This window comes from Engystomops pustulosus, chromosome 5 (genome assembly GCF_040894005.1).
Source record: "Engystomops pustulosus chromosome 5, aEngPut4.maternal, whole genome shotgun sequence".
Lineage (NCBI taxonomy): Eukaryota > Metazoa > Chordata > Amphibia > Anura > Leptodactylidae > Engystomops > Engystomops pustulosus.
The window spans coordinates 168111216-168124897 of NC_092415.1; positions in this window are offsets into that span (position 1 = coordinate 168111216).

Sequence of the window (13682 nt, forward strand, 5' to 3'; positions counted from 1 at the left end):
CGGGTCCTCCGGTTTCCTCCCACACTCCAAAACAAACTGGTAGGTTGATTAGATTGTGAGTCCTATTGGGGACAAGGACTGATTAGGAAAGTACAGTGCAGCGCTGCATAATCTGTAGGCGCTATATTAATAAAGGAATTATTGTTATTCGTAGATTACCAACAATTCCATGGTGCTACACATTCAAGGGGGTTTACATACATTACATAGAAACAAGCACATAAAAGTACAAAAGATACAAAACTAAACAAAACTGCCACAGGTGGAGGAAGGACCCTGCCCCTGAGGGCTCACAATCTATAGCAGTGATGGCTAACCTATGGCACTGGTGCCAGAGGTGGCACTCAGAGCCCTTTCTATGGGCACTCAGGCCAGCACCAGAGATGACTCCAGGTATCTTCCTACAGTCCCAGGCAGCCAGGGACTTGTTGTGCACAGAGGTATTTTAAAGTGACAGCACTACCTGGGATTATTTTCTGCTTTATTGGTGTCATCAGGTGCTGGTATCAATGAAAGCTGTGACAGAGAAGGGAGTATAAATCACAAATTACCGTACATTTGTTGGCACTTTGCGATAAATAAGCAAGTCTTTGGTGTAGTTTGGGCACTCGGTCTCTAAAAGGTTTGCCATCACTGATCTATAGAGACACACGATAAATCAAAGGTTGAACATAAAATTTTCGAGGCCGAGAATAAATTATTTCTTTTTTTTAATTTAACTTAATTTTTATTAAAGGTTTTAGTTTTTCAACAATCTAATAATAATAATTCTTTATTTATATAGCACACACAGATGACACAGCATTGCACAAAGCATGTCAAATTGGTCCCTGTCCCCATGGGGCTCAAAAACTAAACAACCTACCTGTATGTTTTGGAGTGTGAGAGGAAACCAGAGGACCCAGAGGAAACCCACGCAAACAAGGAGAGAACATTTTAACTCTGATGGCTCCTTGACCTGGGTGGGATTTGAACCCAGGACCCCAGCACTGCAAGGCAAAAGTGTTACTCACTCAGCCACCATGCCACCCTACTAACTATAACACAGCAGAATGTCATAGCAGTAGACAGAGCCAATATGCCTACACATGCCTACACTTGGATTGTGTAATGGATACACAATCCAAGTAAATATAATGATGGAGAACATAAAATCAAAGTAACAGGATCTTAAAGAATATTGAGGCTCTTTATGAGCTAACAACTACATAACAGTTAACAGAATAAAATATTTCTTTTATAAAACATTCACTTTGATTACAAAACGTCATGAGAAAACCCGGAGAACATCCGATAGAAAAGCTGAGTATTTTTGGAAATGTGTAGACTGGTTTGGGGTAATAACATCTGATGTGTGCGGCTGTGGCTCACATGACATCATTGTATAGTAAAACCTCTCAGTCATGCATCTCGCTGGCACCAGACTACACTCAAAGTCTTCTAGCTCAATGTTGTAGGCGTTGGTTCTAGAAATGCAGCAGAATTCATCCAATTTGCTATATTACACTTATACGGCAGCCTCCATCACCATAACACTAAATTCTATTTGTCAGTAGAAATGTACAGCGTGTCTAACATGTCGATCTGTTCTCGTAGCTGTAATGGCAGCAATTCTGGAGACATACTGCAGCATATGTCACTGTGTATTTTAACACTTTCTCTTACATGTGTGGCTGCAGTGCTTATAGTATTAGGGCATTGGCTTATTTATGTAAAATTACAGCATGTTCCAAGATTCTATCTATCTATCTATCTATCTATCTATCTATCTATCTATCTATCATCTATCTATCTCCTATCTATCTATCTATCTATCTATCTACTTGTAGAAAGTTCAAGCAGCACACTTTGTATTAGTAGCGAGGAGGTATGGGTGCAACGCTTAATTAGACCGGGCTCCAGGTCCTTCGAATAGCAAGTGGAGAAAAAGCAGCACTCCAAAATGAGGATTACGTTGAAAAACGGTGAATTTATTCCATGTTATGAAAAGTACAAATACATGTACAGAAGCAACGTTTCGACTCCTCAGAGTCTTTGTCAAGCCTAGTGACATAGGTGAACAGTGATCTTATATAGCAAACAAATGTGATCACATGATCAAAAACGATCCCACCCCTTTTGAGTTAACATATTACATCCTATCGTGAATATACAATAAATTGTAAAACATAGTAGAGATTACATCATCAATGCGCATACATAATCAAGTGCTGGTGCATTATGGTATATTAAAGGTATGGATATAGGCAACGGACATAAAGGCAACAGGTGGCAAGTGCTAATAGTGTTATACAGTGCTCAGTTATACTGTGTATCAATTAAAAACAGTAGGACTATGTTCTCACCAACCTAATCCAGCGGTCATGCACTTGAAAAACTTGTGGACGGCAAACGCTGACCGATCGCGGGGGTGACCCGCAGGTGGAACGCAAGCGGAGTAAGAATCCACTGCGCATGTGCAAGGAGGAGTCAAGTGTCCATGGAAACAGTGACGTCACAACAACAACAGAGCGCGTCACCGGGGAACCCGGTGTATTTCACTCAGAGTGAGACGTCATATGGATGATAAGAATATGTATAAAAGATCACTGGCACAGCGGAGGGTGAGTGAATGGCCAAGGTAATTAACATTAGCAAACTTTAAGTCAAAAGGACACCTAAGAGGATGAATAGGTATTAACCCCTAAGTGTCAGGGGAAAAAGGGTAATTGTATCCCTATGACCAATCGCGGTCACTGCAGGATTATCGAAAATAACCTCTGGTCCTTATTAATGCAACGAAAGGTAACCACTCCCATGGCACATAGTGTGATCATACAGAATCTATGGTAACCTAAACAGGACACTGAAAATGTGAAAAATTAAGGGAAATAGTACAAAAAAGTCGGTCAAAAAAGCGTTGCTGGTCGAGACGGATGGAGAGGATGGTGAGAGCAGTCCGCATTCGGCTCCAAAATAAGTAGGTTAATCTGTAAGACAGAAAAAGATAGTAAATATTGAGGTTATAGGATATACAAAACAAAAGTTACATCACTAAAAACCTATACCTCGATGGGAGATCAAGAAAACCCACCAAGACCAGAGGATCATCAAGACAAATCATATATTGTGTAATTTAAAGTCCACGTTGAGACCATTAGGTCTTAGGGTATTGAGGGTATATATCCACCACAATTCTCTTTTTTTGAGGATACGCTCCCTGTCACCCCCTCTGCGTAGTGGGGGCACGTGATCAATTAGTTGGAACCTTAGGTCCCTCTCCTGATGACCAACTTCCATAAAATGCTTAGGTACTGGCAGATCGCGTCTACCACTGCGAATGGTATAACGATGTTGGTTAAACCTAACCTTAAATTCCAAGGTGGTTTCACCGATGTAGATGAGACCGCATGGACAATTAAGCATGTATATCACAAATCGGCTGTCGCAATTCAAGTAATGTTTTATCTGGTGACATACACCATTATGCAAAAAAGAGGGACCCTTGTTCATTTGCTTACAGTTAATGCAATTTCGACAAGGATATGAACCCTTATTCAGTCGTCCAAAAATGGCAGTTTGCCGACTTGTGCGTTGTGTGCCTACATCAGATTTAACAAGACGATCTTTCACAGATTGGGATTTGCGATAAGAAAAAAGGGGGGGATTTTCAAATTCAGGAACATAACATGCACTGCCAGATAATTTACTCCAATGTTTCCGAATGATGTTTGCAATATCGTTACTGCATGTATTAAATGTAGATATGAATGGGATCCGATTGTTATTAGTGCGTGTCACTGTGGTGGACAAAAGGGTTGTTCTATCTACCAAATCTGCCTTGTGAAGGTTGTCTTGTATGATTCTGCGGGGATAGCCCCGTTGCGCAAATTTTTTGGCCATGGTGTCTAAATTAATGTCAACCATCTTAGGATCACTGGTAATTCTTTTCACCCTTAGAAGTTGGCTATAGGGGAGTGTCTTTATCATAGCCCTAGGGTGATGGCTCTCATACCTTAGAAGAGTATTCCTATCTGTGGGCTTTACGAAAAGATCAGTGGTGATCACCCCTGCGTTTAGGATCACCTGTGTATCAAGAAACTGAATCCTATCCCTAGAGTGTACCAAGGTGAACTTGATGGATGCATCAATAGTATTGAGATAGGAGTGAAAGTCCATTAGCTCCAACTCAGAGCCGGTCCAGAGGAGGAAGATGTCGTCTATGTAACGCCACCATCGCAGGCAGTGCCTGAAATGGCTAGAGACATAGACGGCATCTTCCTCTAAGACCCTCATAACAATGTTGGCGTAGGTGGGCGCCATATTCGCGCCCATCGCCACGCCCATTAATTGCAGGAAAAAGTCGTCACCAAACAAAAAATAATTATGTTTCAGTACCAGTTCCAGAAGGTCCAAAATGAACTGTTGAGTTTTAGGGGTGTAGTGTGTGGAAAGTAATTTGCGTCTGACGGCCCCAATTCCTCGTTGATGATCAATCGATGTGTATAGGGATACTACATCAAACGACGCCAGAACAGTGTCTGACGTGATGTGGGGTTCAACCTCTTTGAGTTTGTTAATAAAATCTGTGGTGTCTCGTATGTAGGATGCTCCAGAGACCGAGAGATCACGGAGAAGTTTGTCCAAAAAGGTGGTGATATTGCAAAAGATAGAGCCACTACCCGAGACAATCGGGCGACTTGGAGGGGAGATAAGGCTCTTGTGTATTTTGGGCAAGATATATAGCACAGGTGTAACCGGATGTTGTATGGTGAGATATTTATGTGTATCAATGTCAATGATGTTCACATATTTAGCTGCGTCTAAGATGCTCTTAATTTTCTTAGCAATATCGAATTTGGGGTCAGCAGAGATTCTGCGATAGACCGAGACATCAGAAAGTTGCCGATGGATCTCCGCAAGGTATGAGCTGGTATCCATGACGACGACAGCCCCGCCCTTATCTGCGGGCTTGATGGTGATGTCGCCGTCATGGGCCAGCTCATCCAATGCAGAGATCTCCTCTCGTGTGATATTAGGGTGGAGGAACCCAGTGTCAGTGGAGGAGTTACATAGAGATTGTATATCCCGTTTCACCGCCGCGATGAATGACACAATATGGGGAGCATCCACATCGGGTGTGAAAGAGCTAACATTGTGTAATTTCAGTTGTTTAAGTGACAATTCAGTATTAGGTGCCGAATCAGACATAACATTGGTAGGCAAATTACAAAAATATTGTTTCAGTTTAACTGTTCTGAAAAAGTGTTGTAAGTCAATTTCAATTTGGAACCAGTCCGGCTTAGTTGTGGCACAAAACGAAAGTCCTTTGGAGAGGACAGACAACTGGTGATCAGTTAATAATTTAGAAGATATATTTACCACTGATTCCTTTTCCGGAGGGCCATAGGTGGATGTGTTGACTTCGGCTTGGAACATAGAGTATTTTCTTGTGCGGTGATGTTTCCGTCCCCCTCTACGGATTCTATGTCGGGTTCTTGTATTATGGGTTTCACTGATCCTAAAAAAGTAGTTGAGTCACGATCTGTAGTGGTTTTATTGCAGACATCCTTAGGGCCATTTCTTCTTGCATTTTGTGGACGTCCTTTATTCCTCTGGATTGTTCTTTGATGAGGTGGAGAACGATTGCCTTGCCAACCATAGATTTGGCCCAGCTTGTAGTCCTCCAGATCCCGGATCCATTTTTTTCGCTTAGTTTCTTCTTGTTCTTGTTTAAATTGAGTAATTCTGGTCTGCATTAAATCATGATGTTTGGAATATTCATCTTCGGATAATGTCGTTTTCAAATTAGAATCTGTAGTTGTTAATGTAGATTTTAATACCTCAATCTCTTTTTTAAGAAACTCTATATTGAGAAGTATCAAATCACTGGAGTACTTGTTGGAGATCTGTGCAAATTTGGCACAAAATTCAGAGTCCTGCATAAAAAATGTTGGTGCAATTCTTGAGCGCATGCCTCTAGGTATCATATGTGATTTATAGTACTCACACAGCGTGCCCAGGTGTAGTTGTAAGGTCGTCATTCTTTTGGAGTCATGTTCAAATTTTCGTTTAAGTTCAGGTGCGGCTGGGGTGGTAAGAAATGTCATATCGATGTCTAGGTCCTGTAAGATTCTCTCTCCATCCTCGGGGGAATAGGCAAAAACATGGGAAGAGTCCATTTGTGAAGCGGTAGCCATGTTAATGCTGGCAGAGTAAATAAATAAAAAACAGGTTGTGCACGCTGAAGCCAAAAAATACTTGTAGAAAGTTCAAGCAGCACACTTTGTATTAGTAGCGAGGAGGTATGGGTGCAACGCTTAATTAGACATATAAATCACATATGATACCTAGAGGCATGCGCTCAAGAATTGCACCAACATTTTTTATGCAGGACTCTGAATTTTGTGCCAAATTTGCACAGATCTCCAACAAGTACTCCAGTGATTTGATACTTCTCAATATAGAGTTTCTTAAAAAAGAGATTGAGGTATTAAAATCTACATTAACAACTACAGATTCTAATTTGAAAACGACATTATCCGAAGATGAATATTCCAAACATCATGATTTAATGCAGACCAGAATTACTCAATTTAAACAAGAACAAGAAGAAACTAAGCGAAAAAAATGGATCCGGGATCTGGAGGACTACAAGCCGGGCCAAATCTATGGTTGGCAAGGCAATCGTTCTCCACCTCATCAAAGAACAATCCAGAGGAATAAAGGACGTCCACAAAATGCAAGAAGAAATGGCCCTAAGGATGTCTCCAATAAAACCACTACAGATCGTGACTCAACTACTTTTTTAGGATCAGCGAAACCCATAATACAAGAACCCGACATAGAATCCGTAGAGGGGGACGGAAACATCACCGCACAAGAAAATACTCTATGTTCCAAGCCGAAGTCAACACATCCACCTATGGCCCTCCGGAAAAGGAATCAGTGGTAAATATATCTTCTAAATTATTAACTGATCACCAGTTGTCTGTCCTCTCCAAAGGACTTTCGTTTTGTGCCACAACTAAGCCGGACTGGTTCCAAATTGAAATTGACTTACAACACTTTTTCAGAACAGTTAAACTGAAACAATATTTTTGTAATTTGCCTACCAATGTTATGTCTGATTCGGCACCTAATACTGAATTGTCACTTAAACAACTGAAATTACACAATGTTAGCTCTTTCACACCCGATGTGGATGCTCCCCATATTGTGTCATTCATCGCGGCGGTGAAACGGGATATACAATCTCTATGTAACTCCTCCACTGACACTGGGTTCCTCCACCCTAATATCACACGAGAGGAGATCTCTGCATTGGATGAGCTGGCCCATGACGGCGACATCACCATCAAGCCCGCAGATAAGGGCGGGGCTGTCGTCGTCATGGATACCAGCTCATACCTTGCGGAGATCCATCGGCAACTTTCTGATGTCTCGGTCTATCGCAGAATCTCTGCTGACCCCAAATTCGATATTGCTAAGAAAATTAAGAGCATCTTAGACGCAGCTAAATATGTGAACATCATTGACATTGATACACATAAATATCTCACCATACAACATCCGGTTACACCTGTGCTATATATCTTGCCCAAAATACACAAGAGCCTTATCTCCCCTCCAGGTCGCCCGATTGTCTCGGGTAGTGGCTCTATCTTTTGCAATATCACCACCTTTTTGGACAAACTTCTCCGTGATCTCTCGGTCTCTGGAGCATCCTACATACGAGACACCACAGATTTTATTAACAAACTCAAAGAGGTTGAACCCCACATCACGTCAGACACTGTTCTGGCGTCGTTTGATGTAGTATCCCTATACACATCGATTGATCATCAACGAGGAATTGGGGCCGTCAGACGCAAATTACTTTCCACACACTACACCCCTAAAACTCAACAGTTCATTTTGGACCTTCTGGAACTGGTACTGAAACATAATTATTTTTTGTTTGGTGACGACTTTTTCCTGCAATTAATGGGCGTGGCGATGGGCGCGAATATGGCGCCCACCTACGCCAACATTGTTATGAGGGTCTTAGAGGAAGATGCCGTCTATGTCTCTAGCCATTTCAGGCACTGCCTGCGATGGTGGCGTTACATAGACGACATCTTCCTCCTCTGGACCGGCTCTGAGTTGGAGCTAATGGACTTTCACTCCTATCTCAATACTATTGATGCATCCATCAAGTTCACCTTGGTACACTCTAGGGATAGGATTCAGTTTCTTGATACACAGGTGATCCTAAACGCAGGGGTGATCACCACTGATCTTTTCGTAAAGCCCACAGATAGGAATACTCTTCTAAGGTATGAGAGCCATCACCCTAGGGCTATGATAAAGACACTCCCCTATAGCCAACTTCTAAGGGTGAAAAGAATTACCAGTGATCCTAAGATGGTTGACATTAATTTAGACACCATGGCCAAAAAATTTGCGCAACGGGGCTATCCCCGCAGAATCATACAAGACAACCTTCACAAGGCAGATTTGGTAGATAGAACAACCCTTTTGTCCACCACAGTGACACGCACTAATAACAATCGGATCCCATTCATATCTACATTTAATACATGCAGTAACGATATTGCAAACATCATTCGGAAACATTGGAGTAAATTATCTGGCAGTGCATGTTATGTTCCTGAATTTGAAAATCCCCCCCTTTTTTCTTATCGCAAATCCCAATCTGTGAAAGATCGTCTTGTTAAATCTGATGTAGGCACACAACGCACAAGTCGGCAAACTGCCATTTTTGGACGACTGAATAAGGGTTCATATCCTTGTCGAAATTGCATTAACTGTAAGCAAATGAACAAGGGTCCCTCTTTTTTGCATAATGGTGTATGTCACCAGATAAAACATTACTTGAATTGCGACAGCCGATTTGTGATATACATGCTTAATTGTCCATGCGGTCTCATCTACATCGGTGAAACCACCTTGGAATTTAAGGTTAGGTTTAACCAACATCGTTATACCATTCGCAGTGGTAGACGCGATCTGCCAGTACCTAAGCATTTTATGGAAGTTGGTCATCAGGAGAGGGACCTAAGGTTCCAACTAATTGATCACGTGCCCCCACTACGCAGAGGGGGTGACAGGGAGCGTATCCTCAAAAAAAGAGAATTGTGGTGGATATATACCCTCAATACCCTAAGACCTAATGGTCTCAACGTGGACTTTAAATTACACAATATATGATTTGTCTTGATGATCCTCTGGTCTTGGTGGGTTTTCTTGATCTCCCATCGAGGTATAGGTTTTTAGTGATGTAACTTTTGTTTTGTATATCCTATAACCTCAATATTTACTATCTTTTTCTGTCTTACAGATTAACCTACTTATTTTGGAGCCGAATGCGGACTGCTCTCACCATCCTCTCCATCCGTCTCGACCAGCAACGCTTTTTTGACCGACTTTTTTGTACTATTTCCCTTAATTTTTCACATTTTCAGTGTCCTGTTTAGGTTACCATAGATTCTGTATGATCACACTATGTGCCATGGGAGTGGTTACCTTTCGTTGCATTAATAAGGACCAGAGGTTATTTTCGATAATCCTGCAGTGACCGCGATTGGTCATAGGGATACAATTACCCTTTTTCCCCTGACACTTAGGGGTTAATACCTATTCATCCTCTTAGGTGTCCTTTTGACTTAAAGTTTGCTAATGTTAATTACCTTGGCCATTCACTCACCCTCCGCTGTGCCAGTGATCTTTTATACATATTCTTATCATCCATATGACGTCTCACTCTGAGTGAAATACACCGGGTTCCCCGGTGACGCGCTCTGTTGTTGTTGTGACGTCACTGTTTCCATGGACACTTGACTCCTCCTTGCACATGCGCAGTGGATTCTTACTCCGCTTGCGTTCCACCTGCGGGTCACCCCCGCGATCGGTCAGCGTTTGCCGTCCACAAGTTTTTCAAGTGCATGACCGCTGGATTAGGTTGGTGAGAACATAGTCCTACTGTTTTTAATTGATACACAGTATAACTGAGCACTGTATAACACTATTAGCACTTGCCACCTGTTGCCTTTATGTCCGTTGCCTATATCCATACCTTTAATATACCATAATGCACCAGCACTTGATTATGTATGCGCATTGATGATGTAATCTCTACTATGTTTTACAATTTATTGTATATTCACGATAGGATGTAATATGTTAACTCAAAAGGGGTGGGATCGTTTTTGATCATGTGATCACATTTGTTTGCTATATAAGATCACTGTTCACCTATGTCACTAGGCTTGACAAAGACTCTGAGGAGTCGAAACGTTGCTTCTGTACATGTATTTGTACTTTTCATAACATGGAATAAATTCACCGTTTTTCAACGTAATCCTCATTTTGGAGTGCTGCTTTTTCTCCACTTGCTATCTATCTATCTATCTATCTATCTATCTATCTATCTATCTATCATCTATCTATCTATCTCCTATCTATCTATCTATCTATCTATCTATCTATCTATCTATCTATCATCTATCTATCTCCTATCTATCTATCTATCTATCTATCTCACTATCTAGAAAAATCACTTTTGGAATAAAAGAATTCCTTTTTCACAAGAACTTGGAGTGCCACCATTTTTTGATTTTTATATGTGAAAGGATTTAACAAACCTGAAGGTTGAGCACCCGATTTTTTTCTTAACTGGTGCAGCTGAATTGTTAATTTTTCTGTATCTGACTATCTATCTATCTATCTATCTATCTGACTGTCAATCTACCTATCTATCTATCTATCTATCTGACTGTCAATCTATCTATCTATCTATCTATCTATCTATCTATCTGACTGTCTATCTATCTATCTATCTGACTGTCTATCTATCTATCTATCTGACTGTCAATCTATCTATCTATCTATCTATCTATCTATCTATCTGACTGCCTATCTATCTATCTATCTATCTATCTGACTGTCTATCTATCTATCTATCTATCTATCTGACTGTCAATCTATCTATCTATCTATCTATCTATCTATCTATCTATCTATCTGACTGTCAATCTATCTATCTATCTATCTATCTATCTATCTGACTATCTATCTATCTATCTATCTATCTGACTGTCAATCTATCTATCTATCTATCTATCTATCTGACTGTCTATCTATCTATCTATCTATCTATCTATCTATCTGACTGTCAATCTATCTATCTATCTATCTATCTATCTATCTATCTGACTGTCAATCTATCTATCTATCTATCTATCTATCTATCTGACTGTCAATCTATCTATCTATCTATCTATCTATCTATCTGACTGTCTATCTATCTATCTATCTGACTGTCAATCTATCTATCTATCTATCTATCTATCTATCTATCTATCTATCTGACTGTCAATCTATCTATCTATCTATCTATCTGACTGTCAATCTATCTATCTATCTATCTATCTATCTATCTATCTATCTATCTATCTATCTATCTATCTTATCTGTAATGTGAATATCTGTATATTGTATCTGTATATCTCAATGGGGCACATATATAACAAGTCTCACTTTGTCCTTCTGTCTGTTTTTTTCCTTGGGTTTTCTGCTGGTCAGATGTATGTGTACCTGTAGCAGTTTTTCCTTATTTATACATGTGGAGATTGGTCTTTAGTGAAACAAAAGTCTCCAAAAGAAGGCAATCAGCTTAGATTTGCAGCAAAATTTGCAACTTTTTTCAACTTTCACATCTGGATTCAGGTGATTACTCTGGGAACACTGCAGAAAACTGCAGTTCTCTGCATTTATCCATCTATTTGTATTAGGCTTGAAAAAGGTGATCAACACCGAAACGTCGCCACAATAAATCACACTTTGATTTGAACTTTTCTGGATTTTTGGGGTGCTGCTTGCGTCTTTTCCATTGCTACATCTATTTGTATCTATATTTCTATCTATCTAAGCTTGACAAAGTCTGAGAAAACAGACAAAATGTAGTGAGAGGTAGAATAAAGCACCACAAAATCTACATACCGTAGTTATGTTGCTGCTCCTATCACCACAATGTATGGTGGATTGACTTGATGTGGATCCGGTATCAAAAATCAATATTTTTTTGTATATGAAAAATTTCATAAAATTTCTAAAAATTTCTGTCATCAGGTCTCTGCCACTAGTCCTGTCACTACTACCTGTTGGAGCAGCTCACAAGGATCCCATCCCAGCCTTTATCTAGTTATTTCATACATTATTCATTGTAAAATCATCTATTCTTTATCATGTAAATGAGGCTGGTCACATGGTCAGAGGCAGTGATGTCACTGCTGTTACCCCTCCCCTCTCCTCCCCCTGCTCATGTCTGTGTGTAATGTATAGTAAAGCATGGCTAGTGTGTGTGCTGCATCTGCTGACATGCTGCATCCTCCTAATATACAGGTGAGAGACACAGACATCAGCTACACATGAATCTGACATGTTCTGCTGTAACATGGCTGCCTGGAGCTGCTGTATCTCTCCTATACACACACACATACACACACAGGCTGCAGGGGGTGTGGCCACCAGCACCAGGAAGCACATCATTATACAGCCTCACATCATTATACAGGCTGTCAGTCAAGCACTGGGGGTGTGGCTGTGCCTCCCACTCATGAATAGAGTGGACAGCTTGAATATGCTAATGCTTCATTGGACATTTCACAGGTCATTTGCATACAGCTTTAGGACCTCATTGCTTAGGTTTACAGGCATATAGAGGGACAATGAAGGGATAGAGGCAATGCTCTCTAATGGCAGTTTATGAAAATATATTTAGTTTTGGGGGGTTATTTTGCATGACGGGTTCTCTTTAAATATCAGTTTTGATACCTGATCCACATCAATGTATAGTCAATCCACAATAGATTGTGGGGACAGTGGCAGCAACATGCCTATTTTTCAGTTTTACTTCCGTCTATTTGGGGAGATTTATCAGAAGTCTGTGAGCAAAACTGACCTAGTTGTCCATGACAACCAATCAGAGCTCAGCTTTCATTTCCCCACAGTAGTTTATAGAAATAAAGCTGAGCTCTGATTGGTTTCCATGGGCAACTGTAACAGTCTTACTTTATAAACTTCTGATAAATCTCTCCTTAATAGCATGGCAGGAAATAACTGAGCTGTTTATACATTCTAAAACCAAAATCTTAAGTGACACCTGATAAACTCTTATAATCAAATGAAACCTTCAAAAATAGGGACAGTACATAGATACTGATGTGTAGTACTTAGCGGTGCTAGATAATACAAACACAGACGCACACATATATGTATATACAGGTTGTCCTCTACTTAAGAACACCTGACTTACAGACGACCCCTAGTTACAAACGGACCTCTGGATGTTGGTAATTTACTGTACTTTAGCCTTAGGCTACAATAAACAGCTATAATAGTTATCACAGGTGTCTGTAATGAAGCTTCATTGTTAATCCTGGTTCTTATGACAACCCAACATTTTTATAATCCAATTGTCACAGACACAAAAAAAAAATTTGTCTGGGGTTACAATTATAAAATATACAGTTCCGACTTACATACAAATTCAATTTGAGAACAAACCTCCAGAAGGTATCTTGTACGTAACCCGGGGACTGCCTGTTCTTAAGTTGAATTTGTATGTAAGTCGAAACTGTATATTTTATAATTGTAGATCCAGACAATTTTTTTTTTATCAATAAAGCTTCATTACAGAT